At 40.2% G+C, this 14,741-nt stretch overlaps 1 long non-coding RNA gene across 1 annotated transcript; it reads right to left on the bottom strand.

The window, feature by feature from the left end:
• Nucleotides 1-1,163, bottom strand: LOC140861683 (uncharacterized). The gene is made up of 3 exons (XR_012143721.1): nucleotides 971-1,163; nucleotides 139-277; nucleotides 1-40 (listed from the first exon to the last, which is right to left on the bottom strand). It is a non-coding gene; the product is annotated as an uncharacterized lncRNA (long non-coding RNA).
• Nucleotides 1,164-14,741: the final 13,578 nt, after the last annotated feature.

Below are 14,741 nucleotides of genomic sequence, written 5' to 3'. Positions count from 1 at the left end.
TTCCACTTTTTTCTAAGTTGCTGCAACCAAGATCTTTCTCCTTCCAATTAACACAATTAATTATCCATATTATTATGATAATCGTGATGAAATCAAGTCTGAATTAAATGAATAAAGTTTTATTTATAGGCAGCTTACAATAACTGAAGAAATGAGCTGGAAATAAGCTTCAAATGTCCATAAAATTCAAGCAGCAAGAGGATATCAACTAGCAGGGGCTGGAATGGATGGATTCTTCATGTAGTCATGTCTCTTCCGGAAAGAGGCTTACTCAGTTCTGAAACAAGAAGGAAACAGAGTTCTTGGGTTGAACGAGCCTAAGGTTGAATACAACCTTTAATTACCATAAAACAATACAGATTTCAAATCAAAATTCAACAATAACAATTAAAAATTCCCACAACCCATAAAATATGATTAAATTAATTCTATACTGATGGTGTAGCACTCTTCAAGCTCAGTCCATATTTCCCAATTTACACTTTTTCACACAGCTAAATAAGATCAAAATTTTTGAAATTTCCAAAAACCACTTTTCATGTAATCATCCCTATTTCACTACATTCTGGCCCATATTCAACTAAATTAAACATAAAAAAAGAAACCATAAAACTTGTCAAAAATTAAAGGATAATTGCATCCACTTCACCACCCCGTTTTCTATCGGGAACACCCCCAATCCCAACTTTTTCACACACACCGATCCCATATTCCTCTTCTCCCCACCTCGAGAACACACGGGCTCTGTCTTGGACCAAACAAGAAAACTAGAATGCAGTCAGATTTTGTACTGAATTCATCTACTGAGTGCGAGCTCAACGAGAGGAAATTTTTATGTCAAAAAATCAATATTGACGGATCACTGTATGTATGGTGTAAGTAAAGAATACAAGAGTTAGAGTCTACTGGGAAAAGCCTTTTGGGTCATCCCCTTAACATGACAATGCTAAATAACCCGATAAACACTTACAATTTTAGATCTGGATTTAGGGCTTCTGGCCATGGCGGAGCGATGTACGCTCGGTGTATCATATGGGCCAGAAATGGGATATGAATCCACGCAAGAGATAGAGAAGAGTCACCAACAAAATCACTCCAAATGGGTGCAGCTTGAACTTAATCGGAGTCGTACCAGATCCAGGAAGCGATAGAGAAGAGTCACCAACAATATATCTGAATGGGTGCTCCGGGAAGGAAGAGGTTGGGGTCGTGGGCGAGGAGAAGGTTGACGATGAATTGGGGATTCTGATGAATCGCGTGAGTACGTATAGTGAGTGAGAGTGAGATTTTAGTGTTTGAAGCGTACTCAACTTTCAAAAGAGAACAATAATTTTCAATTAATAAGTATAGAAAGTCAAAAGCCCAAAAGACAAAAGCCCAAAAGACAACGAACATAGACAACGGTTTTTAAACCGTTGTCTTTTGCAATTAAAAAGACGCTCATAGACAACAGTCGAAAAAACCGTTGTCGTAGGCTCGAAATAAACTCTTATACTATACCACCAAAAGAAAACGGTTTTAAAAAAAATGTTGTCTTTTTTATTGGGACAACGCTAAAAGACAACGGTTTTTATTAAAACTGTTGTCATAAAGTGAAAGACAACGGTTTTGGCGTAAAACTGTTGTCTATTGAGTGTTGTTGATGAGCATTTTTCTTGTAGCGCGAAATCAATCAGTTGCAAATAATCTTGTCATGCTGAACTCAAATTCCAAAGAACATGCTCTCCACATGTCTTCAAGAGTACGAATCACATGCTCTGACTGCCCGTCAGTCTCTGGGTGATATGTTGTACTCAAGCTAAGAGTAATACCCATAGCACTGAAGACTCCCCCAGAACCTAGAAGTAAACTTAGGATCTCGATCGCTGACTATGCTCATAGGGACTCTGTGAAATTGAACAATCTCTTGGATGTACAAACATGTCATCCTGTCAAAACTGTAATCCCGGTTATAAGGAATGAAATGTGATGAATTGGTGAGTCGGTCCACCACAACCCAGATATCATCACAATTTCTCGAGATCACCGGTAAACTGTGAAGCAACCCTCCAGTTCGTCGGTGTTCTGTCTTGACCTGCTGACACACCAAACATCTCGAAACATACTGAAACACACTCCTCTTCATTAACTTACACCAGAACTGTAGTAGCCCGTACCCTAATTGAGTAATTAAAGGATTAATGATAATTAAATAAATTGGGTATCGGACGGATCGGAAGCTCTGAAGGCACGATCGGAAGCTCCGATGAGCGATCGAAAGTACCGATATTATTACGTCAGGCATGACGTGTGGTTGGATCGGAAGCTCCGATCAGGATCGGATGCTCCGATCACCCCTATCCGAAGTCAACAAGTGATATTTTGACACGTGGCAGATCAGGATCTTTGGAACCTCCGATGGCAGGATCGGACGTTCCGATCGAGGTTCGGACGTTCCGATCAAGGATCGGAAGTTCCGATCGTTGTCTATAAATAGAAGGCCGAGGCTTCACTTTCATTTGCCAATTCCGAGAAACCCTCTCTATTCCAGGCATATTTGAGTAGTTCTAGTCTTCCTAGGTTTGACTCGGCGGTCGACGAGGCGTTCGGTAGTCGTAGCGGAGTTGTGCCCAAGTTCTAGAGGCATCGACATCAAAGGGCTAACGACGAACGAAGGTATAGCTTTTGCTTTCTACAAATATTTAGGATTATGCAATAGCTTAGTTAAGGCTTTTAGAGCGCTTTAATGATAGTAGTATCATTTGGCAGTGTAGAGCAGACTATAGGCGTGGACCTAGAGTTGGTAGAGCTTGCACTGATTTGAGGTACGAAAGTACTGTTCGAGATATGCTGACTGAGTATGCATGTATTATGTGACTGCATGATTTATATGACATGATATTATGCTGCATTCATTTGCATCTTGCTATATCTCTTTTTGAGATGTCTGTTATGAAAGAGTGGGTGCCCGATAGCCAACTTGTGGCTAAGGGCTTTGATGACTCTTTATGTAAACAATCTTTTGTTTAAATATAATTTACACTTTTATAATGGCATTTACTTTATCTTTCTTCATATTGTTATATTATGATATACTATTGTTGTTTTGATAAAGACCTTGAATATACTATAGTGTATGTAAGATGTGGTAGCACATGGGGATGGCTATCATGAAACACATCTTATAGTCACTGTATATTCTAAACAGTTCCTAGTCAATTGAGTCGTCCGCAAATAAGGATAAGGATCGCTCGAGATTGAGACTAGCATTTGCGATGCCGAGTACCACGTTTCATTGGTATGAAACATAGAGATGTTCAAAGCATGCAAATGGATATTCATATGATGAATGATCGAACTACCCTATTCGGACTTTCCAAGTGGTTATCACTTATCGAGTGGATAAAGTCCGCGGTTTTGGTTGTACATCATTAGTCCTTATTACTTGAAACATCATTGAGACTCTATATGATAGTACTGTACTTTGACTCGTTTACCGACTCTATTGGGGTCATCAGGTGTCGGAATTGGGTACAGTTATGACACATATAGGAGTCGATGCTTTGTTGTCAAGGATTCACCACATACTTGCGAGTGTGGATATCCTATCGATCTGAGGAGATATTAGTGTAACGAATCTCTGGCCAGAGTACATGATGTGTTTTAGGTTAATGGGTTATCCTAGTAACACATGCGATGTCACTAATAGATCTCCAAGATGTTATGCATAGTTATCGAATCTCGAACGACTCTCGATATACCAATGGTTGTTGATTCGATCGGGATATATGTTTGAAGGGACCGTACTGTACGCTAACCAAAATCTATTAGTTCTTGCAGGCACTATCAGTAATACCTAGGGAATCATGGGGCGATGTTGCTAGGCGCTCTTACCATGATTCGTTGGGCAAGTCGGAAATTGTTGTTCCGAGTCACAAGGAGTTGTGAGCCCACGGCTAGCTGTATTCCTGAACCATTGAGGGTTACACAAGTAATGGATTACTAAAACCCCGTAGAGATAGTTAAATTTAAAGAGTTAAATTTAATGAAAGAGAAGTTGGACTTCTTAACTAAAGGGAGTGAGATTTCCTAAAATGACATAGGGATGGACATTTTTGGAAATCACTGAATTCGGATTCGGAAAAATTATCTTGACTTTAAAAGATGCAGAAATGGTTTCTGTGCACATTGGTAAAATCAGTTTATCAATCGGAGTTACGATGAATTTTTATATTAATTTTTAGAACAACGGGCTTGGCTTGTTGGGCTTAAGTTATGGATTGTGGGCTTTAAGGAGTTAGAGTCCTAACACAATTATAACTTAACCTAGTCTAGAAATTATCTATAAATACATGTAGTGGGTTCGAAAATTGCATGAGAATTCATTAGAATTTTCGAAAACACCACATATTATTTTCTAAGGGTTTTTCGAAAATCCTTGTCCCTTTTCGGAGAAAATTCAGTCTTGTGATTTTTGTGAAAAATTACAATTCTGAATTAACAGATCATATCTGTTTATTCTCTACGCAAACTTCTGATTGATTTCTAGTGCAGTCAATCAGAGGGTTTTTGTTTTCTATTCGTGGACCTGATTGAAGAAACGTTCGTTCATCAGTTCCGGGGATATACAACAAGAGCAGATTAAATTCTGTTGGTGTCCATAATCTCGCTTCGAGATTTTAAGGTAAAATATTTAATTGTGATTATTTATTTTACTTACACAAATTTAATCGTGAAAGTTTTGATACCCAAATATGGAATCGTTCCATATTAATAAAATAAATTTTTTAAACTTCCGCTGCACCGGGTATCAATTCTAATTGATCTGAACACAGTTTTCCAACAGTGTTATCAGAGACAGGTTGCTCAGATCAAACGATTAAATTAATCGATTGTACAAAATTTTTAAGCCTCGGTTTTCGAAACAAAACAAATTTTTAAAAATTAAATTTTTGACGGGCAAAACACGGGCAGCGAAGCGATTGTCGCTGCCCAGGGCAGCGCTGGGCAGCGCCGTGGGCAGCGATTGGATCGCTGCCCAATGGGCAGCGACGGGCTGCTCGGGATTGTCCCGGGCAGCCCGGAAAATTAAAATTTTAATTTTTGAAAATTTTTTGAATTTTTGAAATTCTAGTGTTTGATCCGATCGAAAATTGTTTTTGATTAGATCACGAGGCATCGGTTCGAATTGTTCGAGTCCGAAATTTTTAAAATTGATTTTTGGATAAATTTGAATTTTTGGAAAATTTATAAATTTTATCCGTTAAATTAGATTTTATAAAATTAATTATTTTGGTACAATTGATGATAAGATATGATCTTATGGATGGATAAGATAAAATATGATTTTATCTTTTAATTATGATGTAATTGCATGTTTATCCAATTATTTTAATTATTGAATTAATTATTGGATAAAAGGATGATCGATTGCCATGACCAATGTTTTAGGTGTATGTTAGGTGATTTACATTTGTCTTATTGTTGTTGGTGTTTATTAATGGGCTTGGTTTATAGCCCAATATGATTGTCATATGTAATAAAAGTGGGCCTGGTTTATGGCCCGTTCCCACCCCTAAAATGTATCCCATATTTGTCATCGAAATTTATTGTAAATTTATTAGACTTAGTGGGAGACAAAGATTTGAAGAAATGGTGGGCCCAGCAGACAATGAAGACCGAATAAATGTAAATTGGAAGCACAATGTAATAGGATTGCATTGCATACTTACATATCACCTAGGATTGGACTTAGACTCGTGATTGGCAACCACGGGTCGATTAGTTAATGGGATCGATCATCCTTAAATAATATATGATATTATTGATGTATGCATGTTTATACAAAATTGTATGAATCTCGCAAGCATACATAAATTGCATGATGAGACAAATTTTCAAAATAAAATCCCTCATTTTAAATATGATTTAAAATTGATATCAAGATAAACAAAAGAAATTTTAAATATTGTTTAAATATTCCTACCTTCCATCAACGATCAATGTATGTGATGCTACCCGCGGATACGGTCCGGCTCATATTATTGGGGGGGCCCGTTCGTCGAAAAGTTGTACATTGGATCGACACATGTTGTAAGTTGGGTGGAACTCCCATGGGATTTGCTCATATTATTGGGGATCCACATGGCGACCGTCCATCACAACTTAATATTGATGGGTCATCTTGACATGTCACAATAAACGGCGTCATATTATTGGGCCCTTATTGGACATGAGGTAAAAACATGGAGGTTGCTTTGGAAGCAATTGGGCTCTACCTTTTGAAAATTATGGTTGGCTGATATTATTCGGGACCTTAGTTTGTCAATTGGACTCCATGTTCCCACTAAAGAAAATGTTTCTCGTTTTCACTAGAGGGTAGTGAAATCGTCAAAATAGTGGGAGTGTAATTCATAAAATGAAATTCGCCATATTTTATGTCTTAGTAAATTAATTAAACAAATCACTGATTATTGTCTGTTTCCTCTTCAGTATTATATTACGATGAATTCACGCAATCCACTGTTTTCAATTCTCGAACAAAACAAATTGACTGGCGCAAACTATACGGAATGGTTCCGTAAGTTGAAAATTATTCTAAATTCGAAGAAAATTTTCTACGTGTTAGAAAAGAATCCTCCAAAGGAAGCACCGGCTAATATAAGTCCTGAAGAATTGGCAAAACTTGATCAATGGTGGGACCATGATATCAAGGCTAAATGCTATATGCAAGCTTCAATGTCTGATGAACTCCAGAGGCGATTTGAGGATGCCGTGAATGCTGCTGACATACACGTGCACTTCAAGGAACTTTTTGGAGCTCAGTCAAGATCGGAGAGGTATGCCACCGTCAGAGAGCTCATGACGAGCCGCATGCGAGATGGGACTTTGGTCCGTGAGCATGGGGTGCGCATGATTGGGCTCATTGAAAAGTTGATAACACTCGACTTGACTTTGGAGCATGAACTTAGCGCGGACTTGTTGCTTCTATCACTTCCTTCATCGTTTGATGGTTTTGTGATGAACTTCAATATGAACAAGATAGAGGCCACCCTTGAAGAGATGGTCAATATGCTTATCACATATGAAGCCACACTAAAGAAGGATAAACCGGTACTCTTGGTTGGCTCCTCTTCTAACTCTAAGAAAGGACCAAGTGGAAAGGGTAAGAAACGTTCTGCCCCACCCAAGAAGATTGTACCAAATAAGAAGGGAAAGGCCAAGGCTTCAATTGGAATAAAAGATGAAAACGTTTGCCATTACTGCAAGAAACCCGGTCATTGGAAACGTAACTGCAAGGAATACCTCGAACAGTTGCGAACTGCAAAGGGTATGTTTTACATTGAAATAAATGTTTCGCTTAATACTTCTTCTTGGGTATTTGATACCGGATGTGGATCTCACATTTACAATGATTTGCAGGTGATGACAAGAAGTCGTAAGCTAAGGATGGGTGAGACCCAGCTAAGGCTCGGGAATGGTTCTAGAGTCGAAGCCAAAGCTATAGGAGACATTTATTTAGTTTTGCAGAACAATTTTAAGTTATTTTTGAGATATGTTTTATATGTTCCGGATTTGGTCAAAAACATTATATCTATTTCTATGCTTGATAGAGATGGGTTTTCTTGCAATTTTGTGAATGGGATTTGCAATATTTACAAGAATGAATGTTTGATTGGAAATGGACAACTTGAAAACGATCTATATAGCTTAAAATTAAAAGACGTTCCAATTAATTATGTTGATAAACCGGTAACAACAATTAAAAGGAAGGACGATAGTCAAAACCCGACAAACTTTTGGCATGCTAGGCTAGGTAATATTTCCTCAAGGAGGATGAACAAGCTAGTGGGAGAGGGCATGTTTGATATGTCTAATATTAACTCTATACCTACTTGTGAGTCCTGCCTAAAGGGAAAAATGACTAAATCTCCTTTCAAAGGGAAACCTGAGCGTAGTCAAAATCTGTTGGATTTGATCCATACAGATGTTTGCGGTCCATTTAGGATTGGTACTAAATGTGGCAACACCTAATTCATTATCTTTACTGATGATCATTCTAGGTATAGGTATTTATATTTAATGAAATATAAGTCTGAAGCATTTGAAAAGTTCAAAGAATTCAAGGCTGAAGTAGAAAACAAACTAGGTAAAAGTATTAAGGCACTTCGATCGGATCGAGGTGGAGAATACTTAAGTACCGAGTTTTTGGACTATCTAAAAGAGAATGGGATTCTTTCTCAGTGGACTCCTCCTATGACACCTCAGCTTAATGGTTTTTCGGAGCATCGCAATCGAACTTTGTTGGACATGGTTCGATCCATGATGAGTTTCACTGAGCTCCCACCTTCGTTTGGAGCTACGCGCTTGAAACAACGGTATTGTTGTTAAACAACGTCCACACTAAAGCAGTAAATAAAACACCATACGAGTTATGGAATGGCAAAGCTCCTAAGTATTCGTACTTGAGGATTTGGGGATGTCCTGCTTATGTGAAGCAGACAGTGGGAGATAAGTTGGATATTCGATCCACTTTATGTTATTTTGTAGGGTATCCGAAGAATTCAATCGGATATTATTTCTATCATCCTGCTGAAACAAAAGTGTTTGTTTCAAAGAATGCCACCTTCTTGGAGAAGGAGTTCTTATTGGATAAGAAAGGCAAGATGATGGAACTCGAAGAAATTTGAGAAGAACCCAAGATACAAAATAGCGATCCTACACCTCAAGAATCATCACAAGACACGCCTATTACTAGGAGATCCGAGAGGACTTCTAGGCCTCCTATTAGATATGGTCTTCTTCTTGAAGGGGATCAAAGTGAACCCGTCATTGGATGTGATCCAAGAAACTTCAAGGAAGCAATTTCTGATGCGGATTCAAATTTATGGCTTGAAGCTATGCAATCGTAAATAGACTCGATGCATTCCAACCAAGTTTGGTCTTTAGTAGATCCTCCCGATGGAATTGTTCCAATTGGGTGCAAATGGATCTACAAGAGAAAGCTTGGGCCTGATGGAAAGGTATTGACCTACAAGTCACGATTGGTGGCAAAAGGTTATACTCAAAGACAAGGAGTTGACTATGATGAAACCTTTTCACCAGTCGCAATGTTCAAGTCCATAAGAATCCTTATTGCCATAGCAGCATGGTATGACTATGAGATATGGCAAATGGATGTAAAGACTGCATTTCTTAATGGAAACATTAAGGAAGAGATCTATATGATGCAGCCTGAGGGATACACATCCATGGGAAGCGAGCATAAGGTATGCAAGCTTCAGAGATCAATCTATGGTCTCAAACAAGCATCAAGAAGTTGGAACCAGAAATTTGATGAAACAATAAAGGATTTTGGTTTCATCAAGAACTCGGAGGAACCATGCGTGTACAAGAAAGTAGTTAAGAATGCGGTAACATTCTTAGTACTTTATGTTGATGACATCCTACTCATGGGAAATGATGTAGGGATGTTGCAGTCAACAAAGATATGATTATCAGGTAGATTCTCGATGAAGGATTTAGGTGAGGCATCCTATATTCTAGGAATTCAGATCTATAGAGATAGATCTAAAAGAATGATAGGACTCACTCAATCAACCTACATCGACACCATATTGAAAAGGTATTCTATGGATGAGTCCAAGAGAGGACATCTACCTATGTGTCATTGAGTTTCTCTATCCAAGTCTATGTGTCCCAAGACTGACGAAGAGATAGAGAAGATGACACACGTGCCATATGCGTCAGCCATTGGTAGTATCATGTATGGGATGATATCTACCAGACCGGATGTGGCCTATGCTCTGAGCGTCACGAGCAGATACCAAGCCAATCTCGGTCAAATGCATTGGAAAGCCGTGAAGGATATTCTTAAGTACTTGCGAAGGACTAAGAATTTCTTCATGTTTTATGGAGGGAGAGAATTGAAGTTGGAAGGCTATACCGACTCTAGCTTCCAATGTGACGTGGATGACTCGAAATCAACCTCTGGATTTGTATTCATGCTCAATGGCGGTGCTGTCTCTTGGAAGAGTTCCAATCAGGACACCACAGCGGATTCCACCACTGAGGCAGAATACATTGCAGCATCAGCTGCTGCTAAAGAGGCGGTTTGGATAAGAAAATTCATCCAAGAGTTGGGTGTAATTCCTGAAGCTGTTGGTCCAGTCCCGGTGTACTATGACAACACGGGTGCCGTTGCTCAGGCAAAGGAGCCAAGGTCTCATCAGAAGTCCAAACACGTACAGAGGAAATACCACATCATCCGGGAGATTGTGGAAAGAGGAGACATCAGTGTCGAGAGAGTGGCCTCTACAGACAATATCGCTGATCCGCTTACTAAGCCCTTGCCAGGACCATTGTTTGACAAACATCGCGAAGCAATGGGATTACGTAGTATGACTAGTTGGCTTTAGGGCAAGTGGGAGATTGAAAGAGTGGGTGCCCGATAGCCAACTTGTGGCTAAGGGCTTTGATGACTCTTTATGTAAACAATCTTTTGTTTAAATATAATTTACACTTTTATAATGGCATTGACTTTATCTTTCTTCATATTGTTATATTATGATATACTATTGTTGTTTTGATAAAGACCTTGAATATACTATAGTGTATGTAAGATGTGGTAGCACATGGGGATGGCTATCATGAAACACATCTTATAGTCACTGTATATTCTAAACAGTTCCTAGTCAATTGAGTCGTCCGCAAATAAGGATAAGGATCGCTCGAGATTGAGACTAGCATTTGCGATGCCGAGTACCACGTTTCATTGGTATGGAACATAGAGATGTTCAAAGCATGCAAATGGATATTCATATGATGAATGATCGAACTACCCTATTCGGACTTTCCAAGTGGTTATCACTTATCGAGTGGATAAAGTCCGCGGTTTTGGTTGTACACCATTAGTCCTTATTACTTGAAACATCATTGAGACTCTATATGCTAGTACTGTACTTTGACTCGTTTACCGACTCTATTGGGGTCATCAGGTGTCGGGATTGGGTACAGTTACGACACATATAGGAGTCGATGCTTTGTTTTCAAGGATTCACCACATACTTGAGAGTGTGGATATCCTATGCGATCTGAGGAGATATTAGTGTGACGAATCTCTGGCCAGAGTACATGATGTGTTTTAGGTTAATGGTTTATCTTAGTAACACATGCGATGTCACTAATAGATCTCCAAGATGTTATGCATAGTTATCGAATCTCGAACGACACTCGATATACCAATGGTTGTTGATTCGATTGGGATATATGTTTGAAGGGACCGTACTGTGCGCTAACCAAAATCTACTGGTTCTTGCAGGCACTATCAGTAATACCTAGGGAATCATGGGGCGATGTTGCTAGGCGCTCTTACCATGATTCGTTGGGCAAGTCGGAAATTGTTGTTCCGAGTCACAAGGAGTTGTGAGCCCACGGCTAGCTATATTCCTGAACCATTGAGGGTTACACAAGTAATGGATTACTAAAACCCCATAGAGATAGTTAAATTTAAAGAGTTAAATTTAATGAAAGAGAAGTTGGACTTCTTAACTAAAGGGAGTGAGATTTCCTAAAATGACATAGGGATGGACATTTTTGGAAATCACTGAATTCGGATTCGGAAAAATTATCTTGACTTTAAAAGATGCAGAAATGGTTTCTGTGCACATTGGTAAAATCAGTTTATCAATCGGAGTCACGATGAATTTTTATATTAATTTTTAGAACAACGGGCTTGGCTTGTTGGGCTTAAGTTATGGATTGTGGGCTTTAAGGAGTTAGAGTCCTAACACAATTATAACTTAACCTAGTCTAGAAATTATCTATAAATACATGTAGTGGGTTCGAAAATTGCATGAGAATTCATTAGAATTTTCGAAAACACCACATATTATTTTCTAAGGGTTTTTCGAAAATCCTTGTCCCTTTTCGGAGAAAATTCAGTCTTGTGATTTTTGTGAAAAATTACAATTCTGAATTAACAGATCATATCTGTTTATTCTCTACGCAAACTTCTGATTAATTTCTAGTGCAGTCAATCAGAGGGTTTTTGTTTTCTATTCGTGGACCTGATTGAAGAAACGTTCGTTCATCAGTTCCGGGGATATACAACAAGAGCAGATTAAATTCTGTTGGTGTCCATAATCTCGCTTCGAGATTTTAAGGTAAAATATTTAATTGTGATTATTTATTTTACTTACACAAATTTAATCGTGAAAGTTTTGATACCCAGATATGGAATCGTTCCATATTAATAAAATAAATTTTTTAAACTTCCGCTGCACCGGGTATCAATTCTAATTGATCTGAACACAGTTTTCCAACATGTTAGTAGGGTTGTACCCTATCCTGTTAGTGGATGGACTTTCATCGATTTGGGTCCGGCGTATCCACGGTTATCTCGGTATGGGAGCCACCTCCTGAAGCGACGGCACAGCGTGCTACATACCAGGGCCCGGTCTGTCTCTGTTATCTGATCCTTGACCTCGAGTTTATAGGGAGTTCACTTTGCATGCATGTATACTCATACTCTCGTATTGAGCGTTTTATACTCACGTCTCGTACTCTGTGTTTCTGGACACCCTATTCCATGGGGCAGGTTTGCGATTGGATGAGGAGGGTGGATCCAGGAGGGGCTAGTCATTGGTTGGCTAGCTGGAGCTTCGTCTAGGTTTTATTACTGTTGTTTAGGTTGATACAACTATTCGATTTGGTTGTATATTATTTGGATAAATTACAGATTCCTTTACTTGGGATTGTATAATATTTCCGCAGTTTTATTCTGATATCTGTTTTACTAAGTTAATTGCATGCCTAAGTTCTGTTTAGTAGGTGATCCGGGTAAGGGTCACTACATTTATGGTATCAGAGCATGCAAAAGAATTCTTGGGATTTAGTCTCATCATGAGGTATTTTTGTAGATGGCAAATCGTGATGACCAGAGTTCTCATGGCAGTATTGGTGGGCGTTGGGGTGATGCCGACCGGGAGCCTCGTCGAGAACGGCGTCATCGTCATTATGACGACGAGCGTTTCACTGTGCGTCGATTCTTAGCTATGGGTCCTAAGCCCTTAGTTGGAGGTGAGTCTCCGGAGGATGCGGAGAACTGGTTAAACCCGCATGGAGATGACTTTTCAGACTTTCCATTGCACCGAGGAGCAGAAGATGGAGACCCTAGGCTATCTTCTGGATGGACGTGCGCGCAGATGGTGGAGGTTTACTTCTGCACCTTTTGTTGCGGCGAGAGGAGTGGCCACCTGGGCCGAGTTCCGCATAGCTTTCCAAAAGCGGTATTTTCCTCCTGCACTCCGACAGTCGAAGGCAGGCGAGCTATTGAGTCTGCGACAGGGAGCCATGTCTATCGATGAGTATCAGCAGAGGTTCTTTGATCTGCTATCCTATTGCCCCGAGATTGCTGATAGCTCAGAGATGAAGTATAATCTGTTCCTTCAGGGCCTTAACCCTGAGATCCATGACCGTGTGGCGGTTGGCGATGACATGTTCTACGAGGGTTTGGTAAGCCGTTGTCACCAGGCGGAGGACAGCATTCGGCGGAACAGGTCTTTCCCTCAGTCGAGGCCTGCTAGTTCTTTGGGTCCCCGTGCCCAAACTTTCAAGAAGTCTGGATCTTCTTCTTCCTCTGGTTCTGGAGGTGTTGTCCGTTTCGGTAAGAAGGACAAGTGTGATCACTGTGGGAAGAACCATCCATCCGACAAGTGCCGTAGAGCTTCTGGAGCTTGTTTCCATTGTGGAGAGACTGGTCATATCCGGAGAGATTGTCCACTATCTGGGGGAGGCGGTTCTGGATCTGGTTCAGGATCTGGTTCTCAGGCCACCGTACAGCAGAGGTCGCAGGGACAGTCTGCTGGGAGTTCTCATTTGAGGCCACGAGCTTCTGGCCAGGTGTTTGCCCTGAGACATAATCAGGCAGTGGAGGAGAATGAGAAAGTCATCGCAGGTACATTTCTGCTTTATGGTATACCTGCTCTTGTACTTATTGACACTGGTGCATCTCATTCCTTCATTTCTGCACGTTTTGTTAAGAGGCATAAGTTACCATGCATTGCACTAGACGTAGTGATGTCTGTTTCTACTCCGACGGGCCAATCTGCTTTGGCTAAGCGTCTAGTGATGGGTTGCCCTTTAGAGTTTAAGGGTAACATTTTGATTGCGAATCTCATGGTCCTGGCGATGGACGACTTTGATTGCATTCTGGGAATAGATATGTTGACTACCTATCGAGCTTCAGTGGACTGTTATCAGAGGTTAGTACGCTTTCATCCGGAGGTGAGTGAGAGCTGGTTTTTCTATGGTGAGGGAGCGCGACCCCCGATGACTTTGGTATCAGATTTGAGAGCCTGTCGAGCTCTAGAGTCTGGCGGGGAAGGCTACCTTGTCTATGCAGTTGATTTGTCCGCTGAGAGTATTGGGATAGAGAGCATTCCTATTGTGGATGAATTTCCAGATGTATTCCCTGACGAGATTCCGGGCTTTCCTCCTGCTAGGGAAGTCGAGTTTGGCATAGAGTTGATGCCGGGTACTTTGCCTATTTCTAGAGCACCGTATCGTCTGGCTCCGTCAGAGATGCGTGAATTGAAGAATCAACTACAGGATCTTTTGGACAAGGGGTACATTCGTCCTAGTGTATCTCCTTGTGGAGCTCCTGTTCTTTTTGTAAAGAAAAAGGATGGGTCGATGCGGCTGTGCATTGATTATCGGCAGCTGAATCGAGTCACTGTGAAGAACAAGTATCCATTTCCTCG

The sequence above is a fragment of the Henckelia pumila genome, chromosome 1 (assembly GCF_033568475.1).
Source record: "Henckelia pumila isolate YLH828 chromosome 1, ASM3356847v2, whole genome shotgun sequence".
In the NCBI taxonomy this organism is placed as follows: domain Eukaryota; kingdom Viridiplantae; phylum Streptophyta; class Magnoliopsida; order Lamiales; family Gesneriaceae; genus Henckelia; species Henckelia pumila.
The sequence above is the reverse complement of the archived record's forward strand: the minus strand, read 5'-3'. Positions and strand labels throughout refer to the sequence as shown.